Raw genomic sequence first — 18,701 nt, 5'->3', positions numbered from 1 at the left:
AGTGTTTGCAAATAAAATCCACCCTCGGGATTACCGCTATGGGGGTTAAACACTTTTTTGTTGTATTGAAGGGGAGGACCTCTCCCCTTCTGTCATAAAAAACCCAAAGCTTCCTGGGATATATACATCACATATCCCAGGAGGCTTTAGGCTGCTCCTTCTGCGCCCCCACAATGTAAACAAAGTGCTTAACTCACACATACACAGCGAGATCCTCACTTTTTTGAGGAAGAAATGTCACCTGATCTTGGATAGTGCAGGATTGGGTGACTTAAAATGGAACTGTAAAAAAATAAACACCACTTACCTTCACTTCCACAGAGCCCCCGATCCCTCCACACTTGACTGACTTGAAGTCAGTCCCGTGCTGTCCTGGAATCCTCCTTCATCCTGGTGCAGAGAAATTGCTGGGGGCCACCACCTTTTCGCGCTGTGCAGGCGTGTGATTGGGTGGAAAAAAAAAAGCGAAGGAAGAAGTGTCCCCTACTGCTTGCCCCCCGCTGCAATGAAGAAAGAATCCAAGACAGCATGGGATTGATGAAACCTGGCTGTGGAGTGACGAGGGCTCTGCGGAAATAAAGGCAAGTGTTTTTTTTTTTAATTATACATTTTTAACATTATATTATTGTTTTTAAATATAACGTAACACCATGGCGGTAACGACTGAATGGGAAACCCGTCACATACTCCAGGACGCTGTGGGCTGCTCCTTCTGCGCTTGCCTAAGATTGAGCTGGAATGTAAAAAACAAAAACCTCATTGCTATTTTATAACTTTTTAGGATGTGAGAAACTTCCCCCACTTCCTAGATTGTAAGCTCTTTGGGGCACTGTCTGTATCTGTAACCCCTATTTAATGTACAGCGCTGCATAATATGTTGGCGCTATACACATACTTTTTATCAATAATAATAATATAAACCATATAAATAAAATGTAACTGTTGAAGAACCAGAGGTCCTCTAGTATATCCAAACCCAGTCATTATCCAAAGCAGCTCCAGCTCATCAAAAAAGGTTAAAATATAATTAATAGCTTGGTAAACATAAAGAGAAAATAGTAAATACAAACATGATAGTACTGCCTATGCAGATACCGGAATTCAGTAGTTTTCTCTGCAGTTGTCCCTTTAAGAAAACCTGCTGTGGCAGCGAATGGAGAGCCGAACACACCGAAACAAAAGCATCCATCGGTGATAAAATATCCGCCACTACGAACCCGGAACCAAACTTTCCAACCATTGTCTTCAACTCACATCCTGGCCGCCATATTGCGTGTGGCACAGGTGTCCATTCACACCCGGAAGTCCTCCTCAGCTATCAGTTCTCCAGCAGCTGACTGGACCTGCCGCACGTGTCACGTTCTCAATAAAGTTTTGTTTTGTTTATAGCGTATTAGTTCCGCCCCTCTCCGCTCCTCCTTCGTGTCACTCATGGCTGTTACCATGGCATCGGAGCAGTGTCACAGCTGGGCTGCCCAGTACGGAAGTGCCGGCTCTTCCTGACACGAGAGGTGGGAGTGAGGAGAGAGCAGCACACAGCGGTGGTCACGGGCAGGTTTGTGCTTTTCATGTCTGTTACATTGTATTCATGTATGGAAGTGTTTGTGTGTCAGGGCCAGGGGGTCATGTGTGTACAGTCAGGGCTATGACAGGACTGGAAATTATCCTGACCCGTTCAGGCCTGGGAGCCGCTGACAACAACCTGTGGCTGGAACTTGACTTGGAGAATTCCTTCGTCATAGCATAGAGACATAAAACGTACTTTAAAGTGGTAATACAGGCAGTCCCCGGGTTACATACCAGATGGGGTTTGTTCTTAAGTTGAATTTGTATGTAAGTTGGAACAGGTACATTATTTTAATATACACAATTAGGACAGATGTTTGTCTCAACATATTATTAGGCAATGTGATGTATAAAACGCTCCCTGTGAGCCAATCACAAACAAAGCAAACAATCTTTATGGAGCCTTGACATTTATTAACTTCTGGAGCAAGCTGTGCTTTGATATGTACAATGAAACAACTGCAGAGCTTGTCTTGGTCACTAAAGAGTTACAAGAGGGTGCAGAAAGAGCTCACACCCTGAGATCACCCACAACCTCAACTGTGTTTAGCAAAAGATTTCTTCTGCAAGTCATGCAAACCACCCCTCCCCCCTTCAAGCCTCCGTTCTGCACACAGCAAGCAGGGAAGCCCAGCTCGTATTTAGGTGTCTGTATGTCCGATGTCCCTAATCCGGGAGCTACCTGTAATCCTTCAAATCTAGAGCTGCTGACCTAAGCCTTTACAATGTGTTCTGCATGCAGTACTGTACTTATATTATCTTCCCTCTGCTTCTATTTTCTGGGTGGCTACAATGCCCTGGCCCCATGGAAATCTGTTGTAGCCACTCTTGCCCATTTGCCCCCATTAGGGACTAAAGACAGGTTGGAGAAGCATGCTCTCTGGAACACGCATGTGCAGATCATGTAGAACACTCTTAGGAAACTAACGGACGCATCTGTAGTATATCTGCTGCTAGGTAATTCAGCATAGGTTCACACAGTATGAAACTAAGGAAAGGTGAGCATGGCCCTGTAGAACTTGGGCATACTGTGCAGGCATGTGGATGTTCAGAGCCACTGTAGCAACTGCAGATCTATGTGAGCACACCTGATTTATTAAAGCACTCCAAGATGGGAGAACATAGACTAACCTGGGAGAACCTGGGGGATCCATCAAACCTGGAATAAATGGTTCTGGAGAGCTTTATTAAATCAGGTCCATTGTATGTAAGTGCAAGCAAGGTTTGTGGGGCATACAAGCTCCTTGCAGATAGTGTCCTAGCCGTGATTCCAACCTGGGACCCAGCGCTGCAAAGGCCAACCAGTGATACATACATACACATGTCATGCAAAGGGGGTCCCTGGTTGTTTGGAAACAGGGACACAAACTGATTCACTGAGTACAGTAACACACTACTATAGCACAGACTTCAGCCTGAAATACCACCTACTGCCACTAGTGGGGGATACCCTCAGAAACTAGCCTTACCCAGTCTTTTTACCCCTGAGAAACTATTCAAATAATTTTCAAGCCTCTGAAAACCTCTGCTAAAATGAATTTATTGGAGGTCAGTGGGGAATAGATGCACAGATTTATGTTGGATACACACAAGATTCAATCTCGAGCATATTATTAGTAAATATAAAACTAAGCCTATGGGTAGTAGAAGTACAATGCAGCTCTGTGCACAATTACACAAAGACCCCATAGGAATTTGGTACTCAAGATCAAATTATTCATTTTTTTTTTAATATTCCAAAAGGTGAAACAGTGCAAGAAAGAGATGCTTGTCCAATCACCTATTGATTTAGGGATGGTGGGAGGTAATCTTTTGCTCACTCTATCACATATGGACTTAGGGACAGTGGGAGGTCACCTCCTGCTTGCCAATTAACCTATAGAACCAGGGATGGTGGGAGGTCACCTCCTGTTGGTTCAGTCACCAATGGACCCAAGTATGGTAAAAGGTCACCTATGGATTTAGGGATAGTGGACGGTCACCGGCTGCTTACCCAATCTCATTAGGATGGGTGGTGCCCCTTCTAAGGTGACATGTTTCTGAGATAAAGAGCCCAATAGTCTATATGGACCAGGTGGTTCCGATGACTGGGCTAAGCTTGAACCTTTGACACCAGTGGATGGTCCTAATTACAACAAACCCAAACACCATGCATTAGCTATTCACAGTGTCCATACTAGCATTTTGCTGGTCTGTAAGTGGCCTGTGTATGTGTTGGTACAGACTATTGTGTACCTTACAATGTTAGCTATAGAAAGGAATAGCTTTGTTCTCCCTGCTACTAATTTTTTGGGTGTTATTAGGGATGAAAATATTGCCTTTGATCCTAAAGGATTGATTAACGCTGCAATGCCAACATGTCAATTTCCCCCTGCCTGTCCAGGAGACATCATTTCTGAGGAAGCCTTTGACTGATCTTGTCATTGAAGTGATTTTAAGTATTTTTAAAGGTTTTCTTTTACAATTATTGTCCAACCGTATTCTTTATTTTTTAGCTGAAATGTTGACAAGTAGATAATGTTTTGGTGGTATGGTGGCACATTGACAGAGGTATGGTGGCTCCAAAACTTTAGTTGTTGTGTTTTCCTTTTTTGGAAGCTTGTCTTCATCTCATCTTGTCCCATAGACGCATGAGGTAAACTATTTAAAATCACATTCTACGTTTTCCTTTTGTGCTGAAACAAGTGTACAAGTGAAAGATTTCCCATCCATTTCTCATCTTCCTTCAATTTTGGTAACCAGCAGTCACCATGACAAATCAAGGGTATTATTCTCACCAGCAGCAATAAAAAACAAGGGTCATCACCCCTTTGCCACTCTTTAGATTTTCCTAATATGTATTATATATGTATAGAATCAATCTCTCTCTCTCTCTCTCTCTCTCTCTCTCTCTCTCTCTCTCTCTCTCTCTCGCTATATATATATATATATTTTTTTTTTTAATATGTATAGCATCTCATCCTGTACTGTACTCCAGAGAAAGCAAGAAGTTATTTTTTCACTACTCTTGGTTCTTTAAATATGGTTTGTTGCTGGTAATGAATCCTCATAGAATGATGCACTTTTCGCAATGCTGCATTACGTGGCTGTCTTAACCTAAACCGTTGTAGTTATTTGCCAGATATCATAGATTTAAGAGCTCATAAAGCTATTAGAAGGCCAGGAATAATGGCATGTGCAATTTTATGTATATAGAAAGTTTAACTTGTGACTAAACTCTGGCTGGATAAATCACCTACAGTCAGTTCACAATAATTTCATTAGTAACATGCAGAATTTTAGTGATGTATAGAAAGTGCTATATGGATCCTTTAGGTTTCCAGAGAAGGATGTGCATGGATTTCCTTTTTTTATTTTCTGTGCGTTCGCATAAATGAAGGGTGCGGTTTGATTTGTGAACAAGCTAGTCCTGTCAGTGTGTATATTTGCAGAGTGGCATGTGATGTATCTGATGATGAGATTACAATACTTGGTCCTTCCGGTGGTTTAGACAATGTGCCCTGGGCATTCTGCCAGAATATTGCAGAGTGTTTGCTGTACAGGGTATTATGAATTTTCTCTATATTGTAGGCACAGAGATAACCCTGCCGCTGGGTTTAATATCACAGAATATCTGAAAAGCAACAGGTATTCAGGGTGGAAGATTAGATTTAGCTGACTGCAGCATACACATTCCAGGCCACATATATACAAAGTATTGAATCCTGAATGAACGTGAAGACTGAGCATTTAAAAATTTGTGTCAGTTCAAATGTTTATTATTTTAAGGATACTCTTTATGTTTTCCAAAAGCAGGAGAATATACCGTGTTTCCCCGATTTTAGGACATCCCCATTAAGTAAGCCACCCCCGATTTTTAAAAAAATAATTAAAATAAGACACTCACCCGTTTATAAGACAGCTCCAGATATCTGATCCTGCGTGTGTGTCCTTTATGCTGGCTGCAGCGTGTGTGTCTTTGATGCTGGCTGCAGGGCGTGTCTATTCCTGAGCCAAACTGAAAGTAAAAAGCCTGCACACGTGCCCCCGCGATTCTGAACAAGGAAGCAAGCTGCTGATCCCTGCCCTAACGGAGATCCCTGCACTTAATTACGGGTAAGTGATCAGAAGGGGACAATCAATGGAACATGAGTGATCATGAGTGACTTTCAACAAAAAATGTGTACTGTAGTCTTCTTCATGGAAAAATAAGACATCCCCTGAAAATAAGAACCAGGGCATATTTTGGCATTTCAAAAAATATAAGACAGTGCCTTATAATCGGGGAAACAGGGTACCTAATTTAACTCCAGGCAAAAACAATAGACACAAGGCAATTCAACTTTCTTTCCATAATAAAATATATTTGGAATCCAACTACTGAACTTTCTTGATTTTGGTATCATTTATGCAGGAGCACTCAGACATGGAGGAGAAAGAATGGGACTTTCTCGGGTGTGCTGCATGCAATTATAATGATAGGAAGAAGGAGCAGAGCAAGCCGAGAGATGATTCCAGCAGATTATACAAAGTATCCTAACTTTATGAAAACTATATAAGGCTTAGTCTACACGGACTGTTTCCCCAGCGTTTAACCTGAGGCTTTTAAAGCCCTTGTTTGAAGTCCCCATGCATTCCAATGGGCTAATCTACACCAGGACGTTTCCTTCAGGCACGTTTTTGAGCTTTATTTTAAACGTTGCTTGCAACGTTTAAAAAATTAAAACGCTGGTAAATCGCAGGAAAACGTGGGAAATCGCGGGAAAACGTGTCCATTGATTTTAATGGGAGCGTTTTCCTGCGTTTATGCATGCTAGAAATTGTCAATAAAAAAGCTTCCATTGCTTTCAATGGAGGCTTTTACAAACGTTTTAACAATGGCCTGTGTCCTGTGTCAGTATTCCATGTGTCATGCATGATTAATTACATGTACTATGCTGTTAAAAATTAACACCTATGCCTGGCACGTGTGAAGATTGTCTGCCATTGTGTTTGCTTTTGGTGCTTTTCACATCTGCAAATGATGTCATTCATTATCACTTGTGTGTAGTCATTGTCTTTAATTGTGCTTCACTTTGCACTCTTTTCACTCTATTCTGTGTATACTGTTACATTTGTCACTGTACTGTTGCATGATCACATTATCACATGTATGCAGGGATGTATGTACTTCCTGTACTTGCAGAAATCACTGCCCAGGGTTACAGTTTGCATTTCTACCAAGTGCTAAAGCGCTTGTAGAATCGCGGTAAAACGCGGATAAACGCGGCATAGATGTTTTTCAGCTTTTTCCAGCATTTAAGTTTTAAGCATTAAGTTTTAAAACGTTAGAATAAGTGCATAAAAACGCTTATAAACGCAGTAGGAACGTTTACATGCCTTTTTACAAAACGTCCATGTAGACCCAGCCTTAACCCTAACTGCAGTACCTTTAGTTAGCTGTATTGCTATGCTGGTTTCGTCTTTTGCTGGATCACCCAGGTTCTCCTATGATAGTCTATCTTCTCCAATCTTGGAGGGCTTTAATAAATAAATGTATCGGTGTAGTGTGTAATGGATCTGATATTTCTTTCTCTCTAGGTTCATGTGATTGTGACAAAGCAATGTGACATCAGTACTGGGTATTAAATGTATAACAATGGAGTGTGTTATGGGTGTGACTCAGCACAGCATTTTCTTTATATTGTTTTATAATCACAAGAAAACATTTGCTCATGGGTTTCCTTATGGGCTGACACACCTTTTCGAAACATTTTAGTCATTGTACTAGGACGCAATACTGTACTGTAAATGAAAATCTTCTTTTAGTTTTTAATTGCAGACCTGTTTATGCTGTTAAAAACAACCTATTAATAGCTGTGCCTCAGTTTCTGAGGATGGGAGGGATACTATTATACAAATTATCTAATCTTAATCAAACAACCTGAATAATTTCCTTTCCATGCCTGTCCTACTTAAAGCTGAACTAAAGTTCCAGTTTTGTAAATGCACGATCAGGCTGGTCATTATTGCAGACAGGCGATATCCCTTCTGTAGTAATCTTTCCTACCTGCCTAATCGTCCTGGGAAAGTTAGCCCTGGGAAAAAAATAGCTGAGCAGCTTCAGCTTTGGTTGGCAGGGTACCTGGCAATCCCGGCTTCCCCTGCACACTGCGGGAATATTGAACTCCCACTCACCTTCTGTTTTAGTTACTTCATCCCAGTCAAGCCAATCAAAATGGTCGAAGATCATATTTCAGGAAGTCAAGGAAGGAAGTAGGTGCCCTGTGATGGACCAGGTGAGTATAGCGGGTTTAGTTACGCATTAGGAGAGTATCTAAAGTGGCTTTGTACATTCCATTTCTGTAATATGGTGAGGTCTAAATGATCACATTTGAAAAAAGAAGCTTGTTCATATGCTTGGTTGTGAAGTGGGCAGCACAAAGGCTCTGAGGTTATCATTCTGGCCTTTTAAGCGCAAGCTCCCAGGTTCAAATTTTGGCCAGGACACTATATGCATAAAGTCTGTGGGTTCTGCGGGTGTCTGTGTGGGTTTCCTTCGGTTTCTTTGGTTTCCTCCCACATTCCAAAAACATGCAGTTAGGTTAGTTGTCTCCCCCTTAAAATTGCCCTTCGACTGTACTATGACTATGATAGAGACAATAGATTGTGAGCCCCTTTGAGGGTCGGTTAGTGACATGACTTTGGACATTGTACAGCGCTGCATAATATGTTGGCACTATATAAATACCGGATAATAATAAAATTGTGCTGTTCCACATGTAAGTGCATCCATCTCCAACAGTCCTGCCTTTTGTTCTAGCCATTGACACAAACCTGCTGTTTGTTCTTGCAGTAGGTTGAAAAGACAATCGATGCCCAGACCCTGCAATTAGCTTCTGGAAATTTGAGATTTACTGCAAAAGTCGGGCATAGCATAGTGGTAGATGGGTGGCTGGCAGGTTGTGCAAACCCTCTCTTCCACTTCCAATCCCTTTTCTAGTTGTCTATGAATTGCAGAGTTTTGTTTTGTAAATTACATTTATTTTACGAGGAAATATGGGAACCAAATGCTAGTCTAAATAGCTTAGTGAGTGTTCATAGGCAAAGAAAATTCTATAGTAAGAGAAATACAGCTACCAATGAAATAAGATAATTCAGACCTTTCTTATTTGTTGTACATTCTCATACACTTAACAGTAACATTTCTTCTTTGCAGTACTTTTGCCTATGTCTAGGTTATTTACATTAAAGTACAATTTGAGTGTCAAGTTATTACCTTTTAAGTCCATTTAATTATTATCTTCACCTGACAGCGACCTTTACATTTATTCAATAGTTTTTAATCATCCCCGTTACCACAATTACCAGTAATCTAAAAATAGCCCTTAACTGTGCACTTTAATGGAATCCTTATTTTATGAAAATGTTCATAAATATACCTCTAAGAGCTCTATTTATAAAGCAGGGAATCAGACATTCCCTTGTGGAAATCTGACAGTCATTGATTCCCACAAGGAAATGTTTGAGGGAAATTCTGATTCCCTGCATTTAAATGGGGATTCATTTGAATGACACCTCAACCACAAAAAACTTTTGTGTTTAATAAATTTTAATTCACAGATGTAAATCATATGTGCATTGTGGTGTGATATATTAAAAATATGTGGGCATGCAGATCATCTCAAGTAACATTTGCATTCAATGCTAAGCCCCCACAGGTGAAAGAACTGAAATCCAATGGATGAAAATGGATGGGCCAGGAACAATAGGGTAATGGAGAAATATCTAGATGATGATGGGTGTCCTTCAGCCGGGAAGTTACATGGACGCTGTATTACTTGTAATGCACACTGTGAGAAGCTTACGGTATTAAGATTAAATCAGAGTAAGCAATTTCAGTATAGGAGATGAACCTTCACAACTGTGCAAGGTAAGGCTTACACTGAAGTGAAGCAACCTACAGCAATTTAGACACATCTTTTTTCATTCTAAAGCAGTTCTAAAACATAGGTAGTTGCTTCAGGGCTTCTACATGTTATGACTTTGTTTTGCCTTATTAAAGAAGGGCATAATGTGATGTATTCTATGTTCCCTTCAGAATAAGAAATGCAGAACTGTAACTTAGATCCTAATGTACAGATGCTGCCTCTACCTGTACACAGGCTGTCCATTCTCATGAAAAGAATTTTACACAGCTCATCTTGTTTGAAGTAAGCTGCACTGACGCCAACCAGCTACTGCTATGAATACCTGTCATTCAAGCCGGTGTGTGCAATGTATTATGCCTAATCAATGAAAGGCTGTTATAAGGACCTACATAGCAAGTTCACTAGGTCATTCATGTTTAGCTACAGTTACAAAATCTGCAAATGTTGCCAGTCTCAATTCAATGGTTTTTTACCTCCCAAACTTGTACCAGTCCCAATCCACTTGTAAGCGATGCTGTTGCTAGGGGTAAATACTTTTTTTTTGGCAGCAGAGCCTTTTAATATTGTATTATTAAAACATAGACAAACTAAACTATTCAATGGCAGCCACTGATTTAGTATATTCAATGTCATATATGACTATGCTAACTTTACTCACGGCTTGCTCCTTGTCTTTAGGGTAAGGATGGGCTAACTATGTAGAAGGGCTGTACTTTGTACATCTGTTGTAGTATAAAAAATATTTTAAAAAGAGATAACAAAAAGTAAAATAGTAAAAACCCAACCAATTTACCATCCCACTTTTAAATAAGTGTTGCTCTTGGAAATTGTCAAAGCATCCTCACTGCATAATGGAACAACAGAGTGTTGGAGCTTAACGCAGCTTTTGAAAACCTTTTTACCACTGAAGAACCCCTAGAAATGGTTTTCAGGTCACAGGGAACCCTTGCTAATAACTGCAGCTCACTGCACAATAGCTTGCTGGTCAGTTGGAAGAATGATTCTTACATTTGGGGTCAGTGAGAGGAATACTCATTGTGTTTCCAGTCAGTGGGAAGAATCCCCTCATTTGGTATATCTACACTAATGTCATTAGTGTTAGTCATTTGAGATACACAAATTTCCAATTGTGAACTCATAGCAATATCTGAAGCAATGGTGATTGGGAAAATTTACCCTAAGAAGTCAGGCTTAGCCCTAAAGTTGACCTCTTATTAGCAACTCCTAGCAAACTTTGGAGGAATTCTGGTTGAGAAAGCACCGCTGTAAAGCCTACCCCTATAGTTTTGGCCAGTATCCATGATTACCTTCAGCTTACTTACAGCTTTACTTTAATTTCAAGGTAGGATATCATACTGAATTTGAAGCAAAGCATTGTAGGTAGTCCATAGAAGATACTATGTTGTATCTGTATAATATGTTGTGTTGCATTAATGCATTAATAACACATTTCCTTTAAAAGTTTAGACATGATAATAGGTTCAATCACTGATTCTAAACCTTTCTGACTGTACCAGGAAATTTCTATAAATAACTTTCTAATACCTTCACTTGGGACATCCAATATTCCCATCCACATTTTCATGTTCTAAGTAGAGAAAACAATGTCCCTTTGTTCCAAACTCATCAGGTAGTACAATGTCACATGGGAGACGAGTCCCTGCAATGCTTACAGGCTCAATAATAATAGAACTCTTTGTATTGTTGTTCAGTGCATTTTCACGTGACTTTCAGGGGGATGAAGAATTTGTATTTTTGCTGTTACAACTCAGCACTTTTTGATACTGGCTGTTTATTACAAAGCAGAGATTTTGGTTGCCATATTTTAAAGCATGTTTTGGTAAAAGAAGTGAATGGTTTCTGCACCAATCCCAGCCTGCACCAAGGGTTCTGGTACTGTGCAGTAAGGGGCGGAAAAAGTAGAGCTTTACTGCATGTTATTGGAATGCAAAGACATGAATGGGCCTATAGGGTTTGGGAAAGGCAAGAGTTAGGCTACGTACACACATCAGATGACTCTTGTGTGATCATCGCTTCAGGGATAGTAGCGGACGAGACTCTGGTGTGTGTGCTCTCGTCCAAAGTCGTTCATGTATCTGTCATGGCGATCCATGAACCATTGTAATACAAGTGAAGGGGAGAGAGCGCAGCAGGGTGCCGCTCCTCCATAGAGCAGAGCGGCACTGTATGTACATCGCTCAAAACTCAAAAGACTCAATCAAGAAGAAGAGTACAGTAAGGGAGGTCAGCAAGTTACAATTAGTGTAACAACCAGACAGCCTACAATTTTCAGATGAGCTAAGCAATGCAACCTCTATATTTCCTTCAGCACAGGTTTTCTTTACAAATGTTTTTTTTTTGTCTGTCATATTCTGTGTGTATTGGTTGACCTGCTTTGTTTTCATTCAAATGTCTCTCTGACCTGGACAGTGTCAATGTAATACTACCCCATCACTGGGCTGATATATCACGATGTTGGTATTTGAAACTGTTAGTACAGACAGCAATCATTATTCTTTTCTTCAGCTATTATACTCCTGTAAAGGTTCTTATACAAGATTACAAATATTCTTTAAAACAAAATACACGTCTGTGTAATAATATTAATAATTCTAAATGAGGACATATTGATGCATCAGTCCCATGCTGTGCTACTGGTAAATGACAAATCCCAATATCCTCTGCAAAACTTGATAGTGTTTTATCTTGAGAGACTTTATGGGTCATGTCAGACTCCATGCTGGTGATATGTTAGCACTTAAAGTCTACCTGTTATTACCATGGAACTACTTTTTTGCTAGTTAGGCCTGATATGCATGCAAATACAATCTTCTTATGAACTCTCATTCCTCCATACTGACTTTGTTATTTACATACCTCTCTCAAAGAGGTAGTTTACTGATTGTATCAGGGATGGGGTTCTGGAGAAGAGTTATGAGGAAAAGTGTTTTCACAAAGTTATGTTCGGTATCCTGACCACCCCTCCATCCAGCCATGATTTACCTGCAAAGAAAGACACCTAAAATAAATTTTGATGGCGGAGGAGGAGGAACTGGTAAAAAAAAAAAAAATTTAACTTGAGCATGAAGTTTCTTTGTTTAATATTATGTGGTAAAATATAACTTTTGAAATACATATGCAGTAAAACCCTACAACATAACAGTTTTACTGTGTTCATGCATGCATGCATAGGAGTATTTAAAGCCAAATGTGAAAAGGTTAGTAGAGCCTCTTTGTTTTTGTTATTATTCCTGTCTGTGTCCTCCATGGGGGAGATATACATTCACTTTTGCAGAAAGTTATGGGAAAAGCCATATTTTTAGGTTATCATATAACAGCAGATAAGGTGAAATTTTCAAATACTTACTGTATTTTAAACAGTCACATCTCATGTTTTAGACAGTTTTCTAGGATGATGCAGTTATCATACTGTACAGCAATTGGCAGAATAACATGTAGGCATTGTTTTTGGTGCACTTTACTTTTACTTACCCACATTCATACGTACAAAGAACCAAAGGGCCCTGGTCCCACGGTTTCACATCTGATGGTCACTTGTCTTCTATCTTGCTTATATTTGCGTATTAAGCAACATAATCTTTTATGAGGCCATTGAGTCCTACCTTCAGATGTAAACAAACTGTAAGAGCCTTTAGTTTTTGATAAGTATGAATCAGTGAATAGGGAATGTTAGGGTAGGTCATGCCATTGAAACTCTTTGTGAAAGGTTGGGTGAAACTTGTTGGGTGACATTTCAGCCAATAACCCTAAGAATTGCATAACCATATTGAATGAATACCATATTGGCTAAAATAGCCATGAATGGACAAACTCTTTCAGTTATGTACCTGCAGTGTCAGTAGAATGAAAAATACATCTTTAGACTAACACTTTTGGGGTAGAATGCTGTTGGGTACAAAAGAAAACATAAACAAGATAAAATAAAATTTGTCACATTGTCATTTTAGGACATAAGAGTCTCTTTCTAGCCCAGCCGCTTCTACTTCTGGATGTGTTGGAGGATATGACCTCCCAGCATGCTGTACCTCTCTGACACTGTCTAATACAGTTCGCACAGGGATTTTACTGGCCATTGATAACAGGTGTTGTTTAGAGAATGATGATCCAGGACTTCCACCAGAATTTGATCACACTTGGACCTTTTTCTGATCAGTCTTAGCCTTTGGTTCCTGAGTAATTTCTTAGAAAAGAGTTGGTACTGCCAGTTCTCCCGTCTTTGTGACTGGTGGGTGGAAAATCTTTAGCTGATCATATCTCTACAATGTCAAATGTCATAATAATAATGTCTGTAGATCAACTGACTGAAACAGTATAGCATGCCTGGAAAGACTTGGGACTGTAACCTTTATAGAAAGAAACTCCACATAACCCATTGAAAATCTGAAACGAGTTCTCCTTTTTACTTTGCTAAAGTCAAATAATGGAATTATCTTGTTAAGTACCTTCAAAGCTTCCTGTATGAAAAGTGTAGAGCAGTTTTGATTAAAATAGAATCTTGTACAGAATACCACACAGCTTTGAGGACATGAGCTTTGAGTGAAATTCTTCTTTTGGAAATGGAATGTATAGTTTATTTCTATAGGTATACATGGAGGGTGTTCTCCCCCTCCAACAGAACTTTTTTTTACAGCTGGGTGGGAAGAAGTGGGTAGTGGACAGGGCAACACATGACAAATTTATGGTTCTCAGTTGTTATTGTCATAGAAATTAAGTAATCCCCCGTATTTTTGTCAGCTTTCTAGCTAGATGGTGGTAGAAAGCTGACAAAAATACAGGGGGTACGGGATTCTTTGTTCATTGCATTCCATCATTTAATTTGCATAAAAGGCTAAACAACCCTTATACGTATATTAAAAGTGTAATTTTTTTTTTCTAAGTGCAGCACTTTTATGTCTTGATTGGCAGCAGAGCTTTCCGGGATACCTACGTAATGCATCTCAGGAGGCTCTGGCTGCTCCTTCTGTGCATGCCCAATTTCGGGCATGCGCAAAAGGGGCATGTTCTCCACTAGGGGGAAAGAGATGTTGATCTCATGCATGCACAGTGCGGTCGGCTTTTTTTTTCTTTTCCTCTTCACAGTGGCCACGTCACCCGATCTTTCACCTGCGCAGTGATGTAGCAAGAGGAACAGAAGAGGGGAGAAGGCGGCAATAAAGAATTATAGGACGACGCAGAACCAGATCGATGTAAGGTCCGGAGCCATCGAGGGATCTGCAGGATTAAAGGGATTTGTGTTTTTTTTTTTTTTTTTTTTTTTATTTTGTTTTCACTTTAGTTCCACTTTAACATGCCCATCTTCTTAGTATTTTCGAATTTTCCATTATCTTTGTATTATGTCCAAACAGTCCAGTGCCCCTGTATTGTGAGCCAACTTTTAATTAACAACCCCAAATCAGCCAGGTGATTACTGGAAAGTAGGGGTGGTGCGCCTGGCTAGAAAGGGCTAGGGAGAACACCGTACATGTAACCAAGATCCAGACTTAATGTGTTTTACCAGGCTTTAAGCAAGCAAAAGAATAAATGTAATTGTTTACCTACAAAAACATAAAAAAACACAAAAAAAAAATATTTTAAATTTGCCTTTTGACAGCCAAGAGGTAGGAGAAGGGTGCATGCCTGGTACACCAAAGTTTGAGATAAATAGTTAACTGCTGCCCCATGACTACAGATCTAATATAAGAATCACTAGCTGAATGAATCAGCTGAATGACTCAGAGATGTGACACAGCCCCCTGCTCTTCCGCAAGTAGAAACCGTAGCATATAGATCCAGTCAGCATAATAAAAGTTCAGAACTAGTTTTAGAAAGCCCAAAATTCACAATACATAATGAAAAATGCATTTAGTTTTTGTAGAATAAAGATTTTATTTATCTATAAAAAAAATGTAAAAAATAAAAGGGGAAGGAACTTTTTTTCTACCTAACTTCAGTAGAAGAATCTATAAACAGAACCATAATACTTTACTTGTCTGGGGCGATGTCCCTTCCGCATGCTGGGAATGAATGAACTCCTGCACACCTGCTTTGGAGTTACGTCTTTCCAGCTTGGCAGATTGCAGAAGAAAAGAAGGAAGAAAATAGTGTCATCTGCCATGAAATGGAGACAAATGATTATTAATGGCTCTAGTTTTGCTTTGAAGTCTATTTCTGTGCAAAAAAAAATTCACATCTCCCATGTTGTGTTGTTTTAGGCACATACCAGTTAGATACAGTAAATTTTTGGATGCTTGAATACGTGATTGGACAATGCTACCTCTCTTCACTGAAATTGCAAGCTGTGTATTCCGTTCTGTCTCAGTTCTCTTCTAGACTACAGCTAACCGCCCTCTAGGTCATACATTATTGAGAGGGATGTTTGTAGCTCAGAAGAGGAGAATTGAGGCAGGACTGACAATACTAACTGAGAGCACTGCAGTGAAGCAGAGATTGTGTTATCAGCTACCTACAAAAATGTACTCACTGAATTTCTTCTAAGATAAACTGTTTTTTTATGTACTTTCATTGTTTTTATAAGCGACAAACCATTAGGAAATGTGCACAAACATTGCATATTTTTAAATTTAAGTTGGGTATATTTTTTGCATTATGTTAAGGTTAGGGGTCAAACTGTGACCCTATGGCAGTGCTCTACTTCTGAGTAAATAATAAATGTAAAATGGCTAAATGTACTTTCACATTAACTCACTGTCGGCATGTCTCTGTGGTATCTGGGAATGCAATGCAGCACACATTGTATTTTAAAGCCTATAATTCGCTTTATGGTTTGATAAATTAAACCTGTACTTTGTCCATGCATAGGTAATGACAGGTTTCCCACACCCTCCTCCACGGCAATTCACTAGAGAGATGGCTACCCCTCCTGTGGGGAACACAGTGCCAGAGAGTTTAAAAAACTGAAAGTGATAGCTCCTGCGAGATTTTTTAGTTTGCTTTCACCTGAAACCACCTTTTGGTTTTTTTTGTTTCTCTTCTAGTGAGTCAGCTGCAGAGGTCAGACCTCTCCATCTTGTCACCTGAAATGTAGTACTGTGGGCCATGGGAATTTCACAAACTATAGCTTGACAAGGGTTCCTTGGCTTCCCCTTATTTCCTTATAACCATTCTATGTGTGCTGACTCCGGAATAGGGAAGCCTAATACCTAAAATTCTGTACTATTTTACATCTCTGGTTCTTTCCTACAACCTTACCTGTAGCCTTTTTTTCTTCATCCTGCTTTATGTTTACTGGTTTTAAGGGTTTGGTTATTGTAACCCAGATTTTAAGTGGTAAAGCGTTTCCCTATCTGTGATTGCTACAAGGATCAGTGCTCTGCTTAAGAAGTCATCCTACCCTAGTAGTACGAAGTGTTCCATACTTTGTCTCTGTACTAACAGATGCCAGATTTTTACAATTTCTATTTTGTACAGAGTCTGTTGTTTCTCACATCTTGATTGGGACGTTTGGATAGGTAATGTACCATATAGCGCTGCTCATTTTCCCTAAAACCAATATGGCACTTGAATTTGGTTCATACATTTAAATAACCCATAGGAAACATTGTTTGCTCATCCATAAGGGACTGTTTTTATGTTTTATTACCTAAATGAGACACTTTACTGGCAAGATTATTTTATTATATCATTTTAATTATTATTATAAAATATTTATATAGGGCTAGCAAATTAAACAGCACTGTACATTAAAAAGGGGATTGTCCTGCATGTGAAACTTTTTGTTGTTTTGCAGTAGAACAAAGGGATTGGGGGTTTATTTTTGAGTGTTCAAGTGTTCTTCTTTCCTGTCCATCTTTCCTAGGCCAGTTTGCCAAAGCTTTTTATTTCATCTTTTTTCTGCATATTGGTTTATTTATGAGTCTTTTCACACATCAGTTGTCTCTTTTAGGAAGGCTGACTTCTGCCTAGCTGAATGGGCTCCATAGGGTTCACCTGTACTTTATTTCACTATTTCAAGTTAAGGCTACATGTCCTCTAATTTGTTCCAGGAGATATATATGTCTTTAATTTTCCAAACTTAAAGGTCCATTGGGCAACTACAGCAGTGCTGTCTATGGGAAGTGGCCACTTGGACTAGCAACATTGAGATGATGAATTTTGCAGTAACTCATCCTTGAGGATGATTTGGGAAAACTGTAGTTATTACTTGATTACTCCTTTTCTAAGTATCCAATGATGAAAAGTAGCTCTCACCTGGTTAAGGTTTGTCAGTCTTGCTATATTATCAGCAGGAGTTTTCCCTGGAGAGAATAGCCGTCCCTCTAGTAAGCAGTCCTGGAAGATTCTTGGAAAATTAGTTATAAGGTTATTACCTGATAACCTGGAGCCTTTGCGTATGTTTCTCATTAGGCATGTTGAAACTTGCACAGCTATACATCCTTCTTATTGCCTCATGTGGCAGTGCAGATGCCCAGCTATTGGCTACTAAGTCATCAAGTCCTCCAGTGTGGGGTGCTGGGGGCATTATGGTCTCCCATGTGCAGTACCTATACCTAAGAACTGGGTATTTCCCAGACACAAGCAGATTGGAGCAGTGGGGAGTAAGTGGCCATATGTAGCATACTGCTTATGTTGCATTGGGTAAAGAGAACTTTTTATTTGAATTCTGTAATATTAAGAGTAGTTGTGCCCTTAAGCACCATCAGTAAAATCCTGTTAGCTGTGTAAAAACATGGTGGGGGATCTAGTTCTCATGAGGAGACTTCTCTTCTTTTAATTATTACAGCAGCAGAGACACTATTGTTCATTTTAACCCTGGCCTCTGTTTAGGTATATTACTCATTAGGCTAAAAAAAATCTTTTAGTACTAGAGACCGTATCCACTCAATTTAAATGACCTTTTATTTTTGGAAGTCACTGCTCATTTACACCTAATTGCCTCTGCAGCACATTGCTTGGCTGACGTTCTCTATTTTTAATTGTTTCCACAATTTCCTGAAACCACAGCATAATTGATTAAAAATCTGAACAACTAAATTCCTATTCAGGCTGTTAAGCTCAGCCATTGTCTTGCTTTATTACGTTCCAGGCAACATATTTGCCATTAAATATAACACAGTATGAATCAAAACAGAGTCCTCCCTTGCCACCTTCTTTGATCAAAGGGAGTTGCTGTTTGCTGCAGCGAAGGGATTTGTGGTATTTTTAGTGTACAGAATTACATATTTGCATAGTTAGGTTAAAAAAAAGACATACACCACCATTAGGGAAATAAACATATCCCAGATGAAA

General features: G+C 39.5%; 2 protein-coding genes across 2 annotated transcripts in view; one reads left to right on the top strand and one right to left on the bottom strand.

The window, feature by feature from the left end:
• The window catches only part of SETDB2 (SET domain bifurcated histone lysine methyltransferase 2), a gene marked incomplete in the record, with an annotated part of 113,751 nt that extends 112,471 nt beyond the window's left edge, over positions 1-1,280 (bottom strand). The window contains 1 exon segment of the mRNA XM_072398653.1: positions 1,071-1,280.
• A 136-nt stretch (positions 1,281-1,416) lies between these two features.
• CAB39L (calcium binding protein 39 like) overlaps positions 1,417-18,701 on the top strand; it is a 60,919-nt gene continuing 43,634 nt past the window's right edge. The window contains exon 1 of the mRNA XM_072403599.1: positions 1,417-1,555. The gene's annotated coding sequence lies outside the window, so the exon portion shown is untranslated. The remainder of the gene's footprint in view (positions 1,556-18,701) is intronic.

The sequence above is a fragment of the Pyxicephalus adspersus genome, chromosome 1 (genome assembly GCF_032062135.1).
Source record: "Pyxicephalus adspersus chromosome 1, UCB_Pads_2.0, whole genome shotgun sequence".
Taxonomy (NCBI): Eukaryota; Metazoa; Chordata; class Amphibia; order Anura; family Pyxicephalidae; genus Pyxicephalus; species Pyxicephalus adspersus.
Note: the sequence above shows the minus strand (reverse complement) of the source record. Positions and strands in the feature narration are given on the sequence as shown.